Source organism: Eublepharis macularius, chromosome 6 (assembly GCF_028583425.1).
Source record: "Eublepharis macularius isolate TG4126 chromosome 6, MPM_Emac_v1.0, whole genome shotgun sequence".
Classification (NCBI taxonomy): domain Eukaryota; kingdom Metazoa; phylum Chordata; class Lepidosauria; order Squamata; family Eublepharidae; genus Eublepharis; species Eublepharis macularius.
In genome coordinates, this window is record NC_072795.1 from 114,389,560 (window position 1) to 114,403,868 (window position 14,309).

Genomic DNA, 14,309 nt, shown 5'->3' on the forward strand with positions numbered 1-14,309 from the left:
TTTGGATAAAATTCATATTCATACAAGACTCTCTCAAATTTAAGTGTTTCCAAATCACTCTCCATTCACTTGCACTGGGGTGGCTGGGTACTATGTTCGGTGGTTTCACTGCTCTTACATTACTGAGAGAAAGAGAATAAGGTGACAACTTTTGCCAAACAGAAACGTTTGACACCCAGTCTAGCAGAAGCACAGCTTTTCTTCTCTTTGTTATTCCAGGGGAAAAAGAAGATTGTGATTTAGGTAGCAGATCCTGACAGGAGGCAATTTCTGATGACCAGTCCATCCAATTTTGCTGCCACTGGAGAAAGGAAGCAGATACTGGGGTCTGGTTGCAAGTTCTCACAATGTCTGTGACAAAATACTTCCTTATTTTTGCTGCCTGAACTACAGAAGGTAACAGCAGTCTGTATCGGAAATCTTAATAGGTAGTAAGTGCTTTAAAAATTACATGCCTTATTGAAAAGCACAACCAAAAGCCACAGAGAAAATATGTACAGGTATGAAGTATATGAAATATATGATCACTCAAGTTACGTACAAAACTACGAGAGTTAAGTTCTCAATCAAAGAATAAAGAGTTATAAAAAACATATGATTCATATTATTTTAAACCTTGGAAGGTGAAGGTTAAATTGGCTTTTATTTTTCAGGTGGTTTGAATAGAAAATCTTTCCCTCTCATTTAAAATATAAAAAGAGTACCACTTGTTGCAAGAAATCTTTCTTTCTGGCTTTGCCACAAGCTGTCATATTCTGATGCAAAAATTGTCCATTATTAATTGGTCCTACACTCTTTTGTTGTTACAGAGGATAGAGATGAACCTTACCAGTGCATGACAATTTTTCTCCTTGCTGCTGCCGCTGGAGACAGAATAAGATTTTTATGAACTGAATCCTATAGGTCAGCCCAGTGTTTATGAGTGCCATGGTATGTGCCTCTACATTCCCTGGCATCAACTTACTGGCCCAACTCTTGGCCCCTTCCTCACTTCTTCCTTATTCCTTTCCATGTTGCCTTCTTCTCTTTCACCCCACTCACCATCACTTTCCCCTCTTTGACCTTTCCTAATCCTCTGTTCCCTTTTTTCTGCCTTCCTTCTTTGTCCAGCTCCATACCACTTCAGGTGACAGATTCTGCTGTGTCAAACATGTGCGGGGTGGGGGAGGGTTGACGGAAAGATGGATAGATTGTAGTGGTGGCAATGAGTTTGTCAGGATGAGAGAGCTGAAGTCCAGCAGTAGACACAATTTAAAGGGTCTTGGAGTTTGCAGTTTGGTAACATTTGTATTCATTAGGGGAATGTGATTGTTGAAACTGCTTTGTCACAATAACAGCTCCACCTCCAGTAAAAAAAAAAAACGCAGTGGGGAACCATCACTATAATAAATGACTATAAATACACAAAAACCCAGAACAGATGATGAAGAATGAGAAACAGGAATTACACTCCTTATGTGTCAACCAGGGAAAACCAACAACAGCTCCTAGGACTGGCACCTGCAAGATACCCTGTTCAGATGAGTGAAGCTGCCATGGAGGGACATAGGGAGGGAGGCGGCCCCATAGGTACACCGGACCAAGGCTGTGAAGAGCTTTGTGTGTAATAACCAATTCCTTGAACTGAGCACAGTAACTGATAGGTTTGGAAATGGAGTGACTGTAGGATGGGAGTGATGTTCATGCTCCTTCTCACTCCTGCTAACCATCAAGCTGCAGCATTTTGCACCAATTGGAGCCTCCTAGTTAATTTAGATGGGAGACCAATGAATAGTGCATTACAATAGTCAAGTTTTGATATTACCATAGCGTGGATCCAGGTGGCCTGGTCAGCCATATCGAGGTAAGAAGCCATTTTCCAGACTAGAGTAAATTACACTATTACCTTGAAGAGGTTTTTTGCTTCAATCTTCTATACCCTCCCCCCAATGTTTCATTTAATTGAAACTCTATTTTAAAATAGGTAGGGGGATTAGGGTCCCCTATGTCAGCCTCAGAGGGTGGACTCTGTAGCATCACATCCTGCTGAGCTCCCTCCTCAAGCTCGGCCTGCCCCAGACACTGTCCCCAAATCTCCACAAATTTCCCAAACCTGAGTTGGCAACCCTCAGGAGGATCTTTAAGCCATGTCTAGCAGAAGAAGCAAGGCTTGTCCTTGGGGAGCTAGCAAGACATAATTGGGAGACAAAAATGCCCTTTCAAAGGGTACTGACCCCTGACCTGCCCATGCCCCTCACAGAGGGGAAGGGAAGGAGAAAGAGAGTCCTTGCTCCCCTGATGGAGGAAGGGAAGGAGTAGTCTTCTTGTGGGCCGCTGACTGAACTGTTCTGTGCTATCAACCCCTGTACCTGTAATGCTTTACAATCAAAAGGGAGCTGTGTGGTAAATGTTGATTATCACCTTCCCATATACACAATGTATATGTTTTCCTGCATGTAGGAATGTGAGACAGTTTATCTGGGGATAAGAAGTATATTTTTAGAGCATCAGGGCTTTTCTGGAAGCACCCCTACTCAGGGGTCATTTCGTAGAAAAAGAGCTGGAGGGACTCATTAGCATAATTCATTAGCATATACCACGCCCTTTGCCATCACTGGAAATGTGTCATTAGCATAACTGATTTGCATATGCCACACCCCCTGACATCACCTATCCTCGCTGTTTTGGACCCAATTCTGGCCATTCAGGACCGAAATTGGGCCCAAAATGGGGCTGAAAATGGCCGAAAAGAGGCCCAAAATGGTCAGGATTGGGCCGCTGCTGAGTGGGAGAGTGATCCACCACCCATCAGAGGCCCAATCCGGGCCATTTCGGCCCCAATCCAGGATGAAATGGGCCCAAAATGGCCATGAGTCAGGTGGGCGGGGCCACCTGACATGTGACCTCTTTGGGGAACTGCCAGAACTGCGTTCCTGCGCATTCCCCCTCAAAATGAGCCCTGCCCCTACTACATTCAATCCAAAGGTACCTTTTTCATTCCAGAACTGAACAAAGGAGAATATGAAGCAGAAGCAGACAATGTGTAGCTTCGGCTGGCTGGCTTCTGAGATATCACCAAGAAACCTCCCCTCCGATCCTCAGTTCAGTTTTTAACTCTGTTACGCTTTGTACCCCTTCCCCCATTTATATTTTCAGATATTCACACTGCCACCATTTGTGATGAATATGGGTTCTTCTATCTACCTGAAGAAACCAATACATTGTTTTATAGTCATTTTGGGTCCCACAATGCTGCCACTAGACACTTTAACCAAAAAGCCCCAAATAAGTTTAACTGTATTCTAGAAGAGCGCTAAGTGGTCTTTGAGGTCTTTATTTACTTCATTTATATCCCATCTTTCTCCACAATGGCACCCAATGCAACTTACACTGTCCTCCTCACTTTCATTTGATCCTAGGCTGAGAGTGTGTGAGTTGCCCAAGGGCACCAAGCAAGCTTCCACAGCAGAGGATTCAGACCTGTGTCTCCCAGATCCTAATCCAATGCTCTAACCACTAAACCATGTAAGTAGCTTCCTCTCTACTCTTTTCCTTTTGCCATTACACTTATCCTAATCCAGGATCCACAGATCCTAATCCAACGCTCTAACCACTAAACCATGTAAGTAGCTTCCTCTCTACTCTTTTCCTTTTGCCATTACACTTATCCTAATCCAGGATCCACAGATACTAATCCAACGCTCTAACCACTAAACCATGTAAGTAGCTTCCTCTCTACTCTTTTCCTTTTGCCATTACACTTATACTACAATGATAAATTAGCTAGGCAGGTTTGACAAAATCCAAGACAATAATTAGTCATTGTCATGTCCATGTGCAGGCACACATGGGATCTGCACATGCTTAGGCCAGCCACAGATGTTCTGAAGCTCCTAGAGGTGCAAGACGCTCACCTAGCCTTTTCACACTCCCTCTCTCCTTCTTTTGCCACTATTGAAGGAGGGCTTCTTCTTTCTCCACTCCTTGGATCCATCCTGTTGAATGCGAGTAAGGGCCTTCGGTTCCATGGCATCAAAGTCCCTCTTCAAGAAGTGTTTCCATTGTGGGACAAAATGGCCCAATCGGATGGACACAACAAATGCCTCTTCTGTCAGGGAGAAGGACACGACACCTTGTGGTGTGCAGTCTGTAAACAATTCATTTCTGGAGCATGCCATGAAAGGTCATTGTGGCTGAAAGTGGGTCTTCGGCAGTCAGCTCTGAAGGGCTCCACTGACTCCAATTACACTGCTGCAGATAAAGAACAGCAGTGCCCAGAATGGGCCTCCTTGATTCTGCCTGCCTCTTCAGCTCCTGGCTCCACTGCTAAGGACTAGTCGGTCCCTGATGCATCTGTAACAGTTCTACCTCGATGCCAGTCGGAGCTGCCTGCTAAGAAGGCAAAACTTAAGTTCAAACATGTGGACAAGCCTTTTCCTGTGAATGACCATAAGAAGAAGAAATCATCATCATTGAACCCAGCTACATCAGATCCTCCAAGACTATCCAGGGTTCCGAGAACACCTTCCCCAACACTGAGACACCATTCCACCTCAGTTCCTTCCCTTTCCAAAGGGGAAACTCCCAAAGTCGTTGAACCATACACAGCTATTTCCCCACTACCACCGTCTCTCCAGTACATACGTACAAGATCCATGGAGATTCCTCAGTTCTGGCTGACAATAACAGTAAACTGGAAGAGTAAACAATGATGAGATCGACGTGGTTGACAACTTTGTCTTCCTAGGTTCACAAATCAATAACAGGGGTGACTGGACACCTGAAGTAAAGCGGCGAATCACACTTGGATGCTCAGCAATGGTCAGCATGGATTCAATCTGGAAATGCAAAGATGTCACAATAAGCACCAAGCGCCGACTGGTCACAGCCATTGTGTTTCCTATAACAACCTACGGATGTGAGACATGGACCTTAACAAAAATGGACAGGAGAAAAATTGACTCATACGAACTGTGGTGTTGGAGACGACTCCTGAGGATCCCTTGGACAGCAAAAGTAACAAACCAAGCTGTCTTGGAACGCATAAAACCTGACATGTCTCTGGAGGGGAAGATTACAAAGCAGAAGCTCAGCTATTTCGGGCATGTAATGCAGGCCAACTCACTAGAAACATCAATGATGCTAGGAATGGTGAGTGGAATGAGGAAGAGAGGAAGACCAAAAACCCGCTGGCTGGATACCATCATGAAAGACACTGGACTGAACATGAAGGAATTGAAAGAAGCAGTCAGAGACAGAAAGGCCTGGAGGGATACGATCTACAGAGTAGCCAAGGATCGGACACGATTAAATGGCTAGGATTGGATTGGATTGGAACTGGCTCACCACCGAAGTCGCCATCGATTCCATTACTCACTGTATAGTTGACCCTACCATCATTATTATGCTTATTGATATGAAGGTTCACCAGGAATGATGACCTCCTCATTATTTCTTCCATGAGGAAAATCTATATATGAGGTCCACCCAGAAATGAAGCAAAAATCAAAATCTTTGTCCATTCCCAATACACTTCCAGAAAGTAATGCACCACTGGAACCGACGTTGAACTCTTTCACCCAATTGGATGATGACTCCAACATCAGTTCTGATTTTGTGTCAGAACCATCCCCACCAGAATTCCTTACTGAGGACTATGCTGTTTCCCCGAGAGAAGACCTTTGATTATACAACAAACAGTTCGTGGGGCAAGGTCCTTGGAAACTGAAGTGAACTACTCTGCTCCAACCTGCTCGCATCCAGACATCAAGGTGCTACACTTGGTGCTAACTGGTTCTGTAGCATTTCTGATCATACATGGGATGCTTTGATGTGACAAAACATGTCTGTCTTCAATGACGTGAAAAAGGCTGGGTAATATGTATAAAACCAAGCAAGAATAGTCAAGACTTCCTTTTTATTCCCCCACCCCCCTGCGGCTAATTCCATTGTTACAGAGGACCTCCAAGGGAAAGGCCTCCAGAAGAGCACAGGTCACTTAACTTTGGTTGGCAAAGAGGGGAGGAAGCTTGACATACTAGCCAGAAAGGTGTGTGCCTCTGCAGCACTAGCCTTTTGAATTGGGAATTATGAGGCTGTTATGGCTCGCTAACAGCTCATCTTATGGGAAAAGATTTAATTTAATTTATTTATTTAATCACATTTCTAGATCGCCCTCCCCGTCAGACGGGCTCAGGGTGGTTTAACAACAGTTTAAAACAGTAAAAACATTATAAAAACATTAAAACATATCAAAACAATTAAAATTGGCGGGTATAAAATATTAAAATACAGCAGGTCTTCAGTGGTATTCAGGTCTTCAGTGGTGGAAGGTCTTCAGTGGTATGGCCGGCGAGAGGAGAGCCTAGCCCCCACCAAATGCCTGGTGGAACATCTCCGTCTTGCAGGCCTGGCGGAAAGATAACAAATCCTGCCGGGCCCTAGTCTCCTCAGACAGAGAGTTCCACCAGGTCGGAGCCAGAACTGAAAAGGCCCTGGCTCTGGTAGAGGCCAGGCGGACCTCTCTGGGGCCAGGGACCATCAGCAAGTTCTTAGTGGCTGATCGAAGCGACCTCCGGGGAACATATGGGGAGAGGCGGTCCTGAAGGTATGCTGAGCCCAGTCCGCATAGGGCTTTATAGGTCAACACCAAAACCTTGAACCGGACCTGGTACTCAACTGGTAACCAGTGCAGCTGACGGAGGATAGGTGTTATATGAGCCATGATTGGTGCTCTGGCACCATACTTAAATTTAATCCCCAATGACAAACAGAGGCTAGCTAAGATATCACAGGGAGAAGCCCTAAGGCTTTCAAAACAACAAATCAACAAAGCCAGGCAAGGTGGAGATGGTTCGTCCAGAGCTATAGCCTCTGCTATAGTCATCCATAGATATGCATGGCTCAGAAGCATAGCACTAGCCCATCACCACAGGGTGAGGGTGGAAGCCTTTCCCTTTGAAGGCTCAGACCTTTTCTTGTCTACTATAGACAATTCATTGAAGAAAATCAAAGATAAGGTCACAGCGAGATTCCTGGGTATCACACCTCTCTACCTAAATCTGTTCAGACAAAGATATCTCTCTCGACTTTACGTTCCTTATAACAAGTACCATCGGTTCAATTCCCAGCTAATGCACTCAATGTCCAGAGGCTCTCAACAGCCTTCCTCCTCTACCTCCATTCAATGGCATAGGAGGTACTTCAGAACCAAATCAAAAGATGGTTCTTGAGCTCCAAAAGATCAATCTGGTCCAAATAAACAGAGCTTTTGACTCCAGACCTCCTCTTGCCCTTCCAAATAACCTGTCACTTCTTCTGCAGTGTTACCAGAACTGCTCTTATTATAAGGGGAAATTAGCTTTAGCAGTCTGTAACTTAAAATTAGCGCGGATCTTAACCTATGTCTACGGAGGTCCCGATTCCAGACACTTCTAGTGAAAAAGAGGCAGACTACAAATAATTTCCAAACACGTGTATTTGCTAACAATGTGGTGTAAGCCTAAACTTGCACAAGCATACAAGAGAACACACAAGATCTAAGAAATACAGAGTAGGAAATGCAGAGACTTTCGCATTAGCTGGTTCCCAACGATGGTGGGGAATACTCACTTATCCTGAAGCGAAGCAGAGACACAACAGCGAGGTGGCCCAATGCCAGCACTGGGACCACGGGCGGACAGCAAGGGGTTCTGGATAGGATGGCACGAGCACCATGCGGTCTGGGAGACCTGCTTAAATACCCCAAAACGTACCCTGGGGCAGGTGCTGTATTTGGTGGTTCTCACAGTTTAAAACAAAGGTCCTAATGGGCTACTGAATGGCTTGGATGGGCCACTTTGGTAATCTGATTGTGATAAGTGACACCTCAGGAAGAGGGGACAAAAGAGGGAGGGGGAAATCCAAGTGGGCTGAAAGGATGTTCCAGCGGACAGGGCTTGTCCTGATGTCATCAGCTCTGGAATGCGGAGGTTTCTTTGAGATGCATTCTCTAAGTGCTTGGGATGGTCGGCACTTAGTTCCTTCTCCTGGGCGGCTCCTAAGATATGCAGAGCGGGGCGAGGTACTCTCGCTGCGGACGTGGTGTGCCCGCTTCGCCGAAATGGCTTCTCAAAGCAGTCTTCTTCCCTGGGTCTTCTGGCTGTCTGAGAACATGGGTGCCGGCTGGGCATAGCTGGGGCTGGATAGCAGGCTGCCCGGTAGCGAGGGCAAGCTCGGGGACCGACCTGCGGGAGGCTCCAGGCGGGAACTGACCAGGGAGCGCCTAGCCAGGCTCGCTGGAGGTTTCCCCGGCAGGCGCCCGGCTGCTAGCAGCGGCTTGGGCCCATATGAGGCAGGCTTCCATGGAGGCAGGGGGAACAGCACACAAAACACAGTCCAAAGCAGGGAACAGGCACGGTCCGTGGCAAATGGCAACGCAGGCACGGGGCACACTTGTAACACAGTCCAAACACACACTGGGAAGTCCAGGTACAGGTCAGGGCAGGGCTGCCCAGAAAAAGAGTCCTTTGTGCAGTTAACCAAACATGGAGTCAGTAAACTACACAGTCTATTGCAGCAGCAAGGTAATTAACAAGCAAGCAGGAAACTGACACATGTATCAGGACACACACGTGCAAGGCAAATCTTTGTGTGGCAGTGAAATAGCGATGCAGGAAACTTTAACACAGTTCATGGCAGGCCTTAAAGCATGAGAGGGGGCCTACTTGGCAACAGCAGGCCTGGAGTCTATCACCAAGGAGGCTTGGGTCTTGTCCATTGTCAGCCAAAGGTAGTGCTTGGAGTTCAAGACAACTCCTCCAAACATCCCACCTTTGTCCAACCCTCCACCTCTGCCCACCTTGGCCATAGAGGAAATGCAGTCATTGCTGGAAAAAGGGGCCACAGAACCAGTTCCATCTGTTTGCCTGGATGGAGTGCCTTCCTGATATCTCACTGTGGACAAAAGGTCAGGGGGCTTGCCCCATTTTAGACTTCTGTTCCCTAAACAAGTTCATAGTGTTCAAGAAATTGTGAATGTTGTTGATATGTTTTACCCCTGTTGAAAGTTCTCCCTTTTGGTCTCTCCTCTGTTGACATATCTTTATTTTTTTTTAATAAATTTTTATTGGATGGGTCAATATATAATCAATTTCAAGTACAAAAACATTCCATTTCAATTCCCCTGTGTATATTTCCCCACCCCCTCCCCTCCCCCCTTTTCAATAATGACTTCCAACAGCACTCCAACCCCCCGTTATTAATAATACCTTATTTCTATACTAAAGTTGTTCTTTTCTTATTATTAGTAAAGATCTTAATTATATCTTATCTTACTTAATTTCTTTAAAACCCCTCAAAAGACCATAATTGTCCCTTAACATCCCATTTCTTTTCCATATATTTTTCAACTTTTTCCAATCTTCCAAAAATACTTCTGGATCTTGCTCCTTCAAATTTCTTGTTAGTTTGTCCATTTCAGCCATGTACAACAATTTCCTTGTCCATTCTTCAATTTCAGGTATTTCTTCTCTCTTCCAGTACTGAGCATATATTATTCTAGCTGCTGATATCATATAATATAACAATATCTTATCATTTCTATTAACATCTTCCAAATGCAATGATAATAACAACATTTCTGGATTTTTTGCAACATTGTAACAAAGTATCAAAGACATCTCAGTACATATTTTGGACCAAAAGTCTCTAGCCTTACGACAAGTCCACCACATATGAAATAGAGAACCGTCATGCTCCTTACATTTCCAACACTTATTAGATAGCTATTTGTTGGCTATGGCTAATTTTTTCGGTGTTAAGTACCATCTATATAACATTTTATAGCCATTCTCTGTAATACTGGTACATGTTGATATTTTTAAAGTATTTTTCCATAATTGTTCCCATGCTTCCATCGTTATTTCATTATTACAATTTATAGCCCACTTTACCATTTGCACCTTGACTGTTTCATCTTCTGTAAACCACTTCAATAACAATTTGTACATTTTAGAAATTATTTTACTATTATCTCCCAACAGTAATTCTTCTAGCTCTGAATTCTTGGTTCTAATGCCTGTTTTACTTTGGTCTGAATCAAATAAGTCTTTGATTTGTCTATATTGCAACCAACCATATTTGAATGGCAACTCCTCATTTGGTTTAAGGTTCAACTCATTATCTGTTACTTCTGTTAAGTCTTTGAGAGTAAGCCATTCTTTTCCTTTATATTCTAAGTTTGGGTTGATCACCTCAGCTGGTATAATCCAAAGTGGTTTCTTCTGGTCTATACATTTTTTGTACTTTAGCCAAGTCAACAATAAATTTCTTCTCAAATAGTGGTGCTGAAACATTGCGTCCATTTTATACTTATCGTACCACATATATGCATGCCATCCAAATAGTTTATTATAACCTTCCAAAGTTAGTAGTTTGTGATTGGTTAAAGACACCAATTCTTTTAGCCAGACTAAACATATTGCTTCATGGTAAAGTCGAAGATCAGGTAACTGCATTCCACCTCTTTCCTTAGCATCACAAAGAACTTTCAACTTTACTCTTGGTTTCTTTCCTGCCCACACAAATTCCAATATCTTCTTCTGCCATTTTTCAAATTGTTTTTTGTCTTTCACAATTGGTATTGTTTGCATTAGGAACATCATTCTAGGCAACACGTTCATTTTGACTGTGACAATCCGACCTAACCACGACAAGTTTAGTTTATTCCATTTTATCATATCTCTTTCAATTTGTGTCCAGAGCTTTTCATAGTTATTTTTAAATTAATCAATATTTTTAGCTGTCAGCTCTATTCCCAAATATTTAGTCTTGTGTACCACTTCACAGTTTGTTAATTCACTCAGTTCCTGTTGCTTCTTCTTGGTCATATTCTTGGTTATTATTTTTAACTTCTTTTTATTTATATAGAAGCCTGCCAAATCTCCAAATTCCTTAATTTTTTCCAGTAGTCTTGGCAGAGTTTGTGGTGGATCTTCTACTATAAACATCACATTGTCTGCAAACGCTCTTAACTTATAGGAAGATCCCTTTATTTTTATTCCTCTTATATGTTGAAAGTTCTCCCTTTTGGTCTCTCCTCTGTTGACATATCTTTACAAAGGTCATGACAGCGGTAGTAAACCATCTCAGAGAAAAAGTTGTACCATTTCCCTATATCTTGACGATTGGCTTCTAGTGGGTCAGACCAGGGAATCACTATCTCAACACATATCCCTTGTCCTGACTATGCTGGACCAACTGGGTCTCAGGGTCAATAGGGAAAATTCATCCCTGGTTCCACAACAGAGAGTAGTTTTTGCGAGGGCAGCCCTAGATTTCTCCCAAACTCTTGCCTTCCCCACTCTGGATAGAATAACAAAATTCCTTCTCACCTTGAGCAAGGTCCTTTCATTCAAGAACCAATGCACAAAACAAATACAAAGACTGTTAGCTTTTATGGCCTCCCTGAATCTGATAGTTCCATTTGCCAGACGGAGATTTTGTCTTCTTCAAAACTGGTTCATCAGAGTGTTCCACCCACACAGCTAGAAGATGTATAAGCAGTTCTCTATCCCATGTCTCATGCACAGGTCCCTAAAGTGGCGAAGCAACAAACAGAGCCTCCTAGTGGTTCTTCCTCAATACAGATTTTGATCAACACAGATGCCTCTTCGTCAGGTTGGGGGGTGTCAGGCTCTGCCAGTTAGATCCCCAGTTACTTCACTGCAGACACTTCAAGAGCCCAGTTAAAGTTTCTTTATTAGAGACTCATCAGTATCAGTGCACTCAGACAACAGCATTGGCAGAAGTGACATAAAGGGGGAAAGCAAGGTTAGTTATAGGACAAGGTTCCTGCCCTGGGATGAGGACAGTTAGAATTTAGGCATGCAGGGCCTAGAAGGATGGATGGGGTAGGGGAGGGGAAGACAAGGATGAGCTCATTTCATGTCACCGGCTCTTCAAGGACACTTTCCCATGCCAGTCGAGAAAGTGAAAGTAGCCACCTGCAAGATAAGCAATTCACAGTTAGACAGCTACACAGATATTTCTTTACACATTCTCAGAGGCCCAGAATACAATACAGAATATAATAGGCACACATGGCAGATAAGCAGGGTGCATCTGACATGCTGCCCCTCCCAGGATGCCCCTCCCCTCATAGTGGACCCGGTTTCTCTGAGTAAGCTTTGTGAAATCTGCGTACCAATTTGGGAGCATTAACATCAGTAGCTTTTACCCATTCCACATTACTTTTATTAAAGTGTACCCATTGAATCAGGTAAAACAATTCACCCCTTTTCAATTTAGAGTCCAAAATGTCTTCAACTTCATAGTGTGGTTGTCCATTCACAATCGGGTGCAGGGACTCCTTGTTCCAGGTGTCATTTATCTGGGGGGGGGGGGCGGGAACTTTCTTCAGGAGGCTGAAATGAAATACAGGGTGGACATTTTTCAATTTTTTTGGTAGTTTCACCTCCACAGTTACTTCATTGATCACCCTCACCACCAGGAAAGGACCTAGGAATTTCCACCCAAGTTTTTTACTTGGTTGCTCCCCCCACAGGTTCTTGGTGGATATATACACATAGTCTCCCACTTGTAACTTCCATGGGTCAGATCTTTTTTTGTCTGCCTGTCTTTTATAATCCTCTTTTGCTTTGTCCAAGGTTTTTTTTTATCACTTCCCATTGAGCTACTAATCCGGACCACCAGTCTCTCAAATCCCCTGGGGGAACTTCTGGTGGACTTTGAGCAAACGGCATGGCCTTCCCCTCATATCCATTAGCCACCATAACGGAAGAGGCCCCGGTAGAAGTATGTACTGCATTGTTATAACAATATTCGGCAAAAATAAAAAAATCTGTCCAGTTATCATGTTGGTAATTAACATAGCATCTTAGGAATTGTTCCAACACTTGATTAACCCTTTCAGTTTGCCCATCAGTCTCAGGATGATAGGTGGAGCTGAGCCCCTGCTCGATCCCTGCTACTTTCAAGAGCTCCCACCAGAACTTGGCAATGAACTTTCTTCCCCTGACAGAAATCACTTTCTCTAGGAATGAGTGTAATCAGACTATGTGCTGCATGAACAAATTGGCTAGTTTCTTTGATGTCAGGATCTTTGAACAGGGGGTAAAGTGAGCCTGCTTTGAAAATAGAGCCACCACTACCAAAATCTTGGATTTGGGAGGGGGGAAGATCGGTGATAAAGTCCATCGAGACCATCGCCCACGGCCGGGAGGGGGTTTCTAATGGCTGCAAGAGTCCCGGTAGTTTTCCCCCTCTTTTTTCCCCATCAGACACACCTGGCATGTGCATACATATTGGGAGATATCCCATCTCATATTTGGCCACCATAATTGCCTCTGTGTTAGATGCAAAGTCTTTACATAACTGAAGTGGCCTGCTAATTTTGTGTCATGACAGATTTTTAACACGTCCCCTCTTAGACTGGCTGGGACATACAGTTTACCCTTTCAGTACCAAATCCCATGCATGTCCTGTTCCAGTTCTCCCTTGGGGGTGGCATCCCCTTCTTTTCCCACCTCCTCCTTTACCCTTTTCTCCCATTCACTGGGTTCAGGGGTAACTTTAGAGCTCTGTGACTGGCTTCGCATGGTAACTGCCCCCCCACTAGGTGCGTGAGAACATTGTATCCACCACTTCCTCCCTTTGGCTATCATGTTGAGATAGGTGTGAGAAGGCATCTGCAAGGAAATTGGATTTGCCTGGAAGGTGTTTTAACACAAAGTTGAACTTGGAGAAACATTCAGCCCATCACAGTTGTTTAGCCCCTAACTTGCGGGGAGTACATAAAGACTCGAGATTCTTATGATCTGTCCACACCTCAAAAGGCACCTTGGCCCCTTCTAGCCAATGCCTCCACGTGCTTAACGCCAATTTGATGGTGGAATCTTCTTTATCCCACACTGCCCAGTGGCACTCTGCATCAGAAAAATTTTTAGAGACATAAGCACAAGGGTGTAATCTCTCATTCTCATCCTCTTGCAAGATGACCCCCCCCCCCATCGCTACATCACTCGCATCCACCTGCACAATAAATTTGTGGTTTTCATCGGGTGTCTTAGAACGGGTTCTGATGTAAACAATTGTTTTAGTTGCTCAAACGCTGTCTGGCAATTTTTTCCCCATTCTAGTCTAGCACTAGGCTTCACTCCTTGTGGCCCTTTCCCTTTTGTTTTCAATAGGTCAGTCAATGACAAAGAGACCTGGGCAAAAAATTTAATGAAGGGCCTATAGAAGTTTGCAAATCCCAGAAACAACTGCAATTGTTGCCTAGTTTTCAGGTGGGACCACCCCACCACTGCTTGCACTTTATTAGGGTCCAT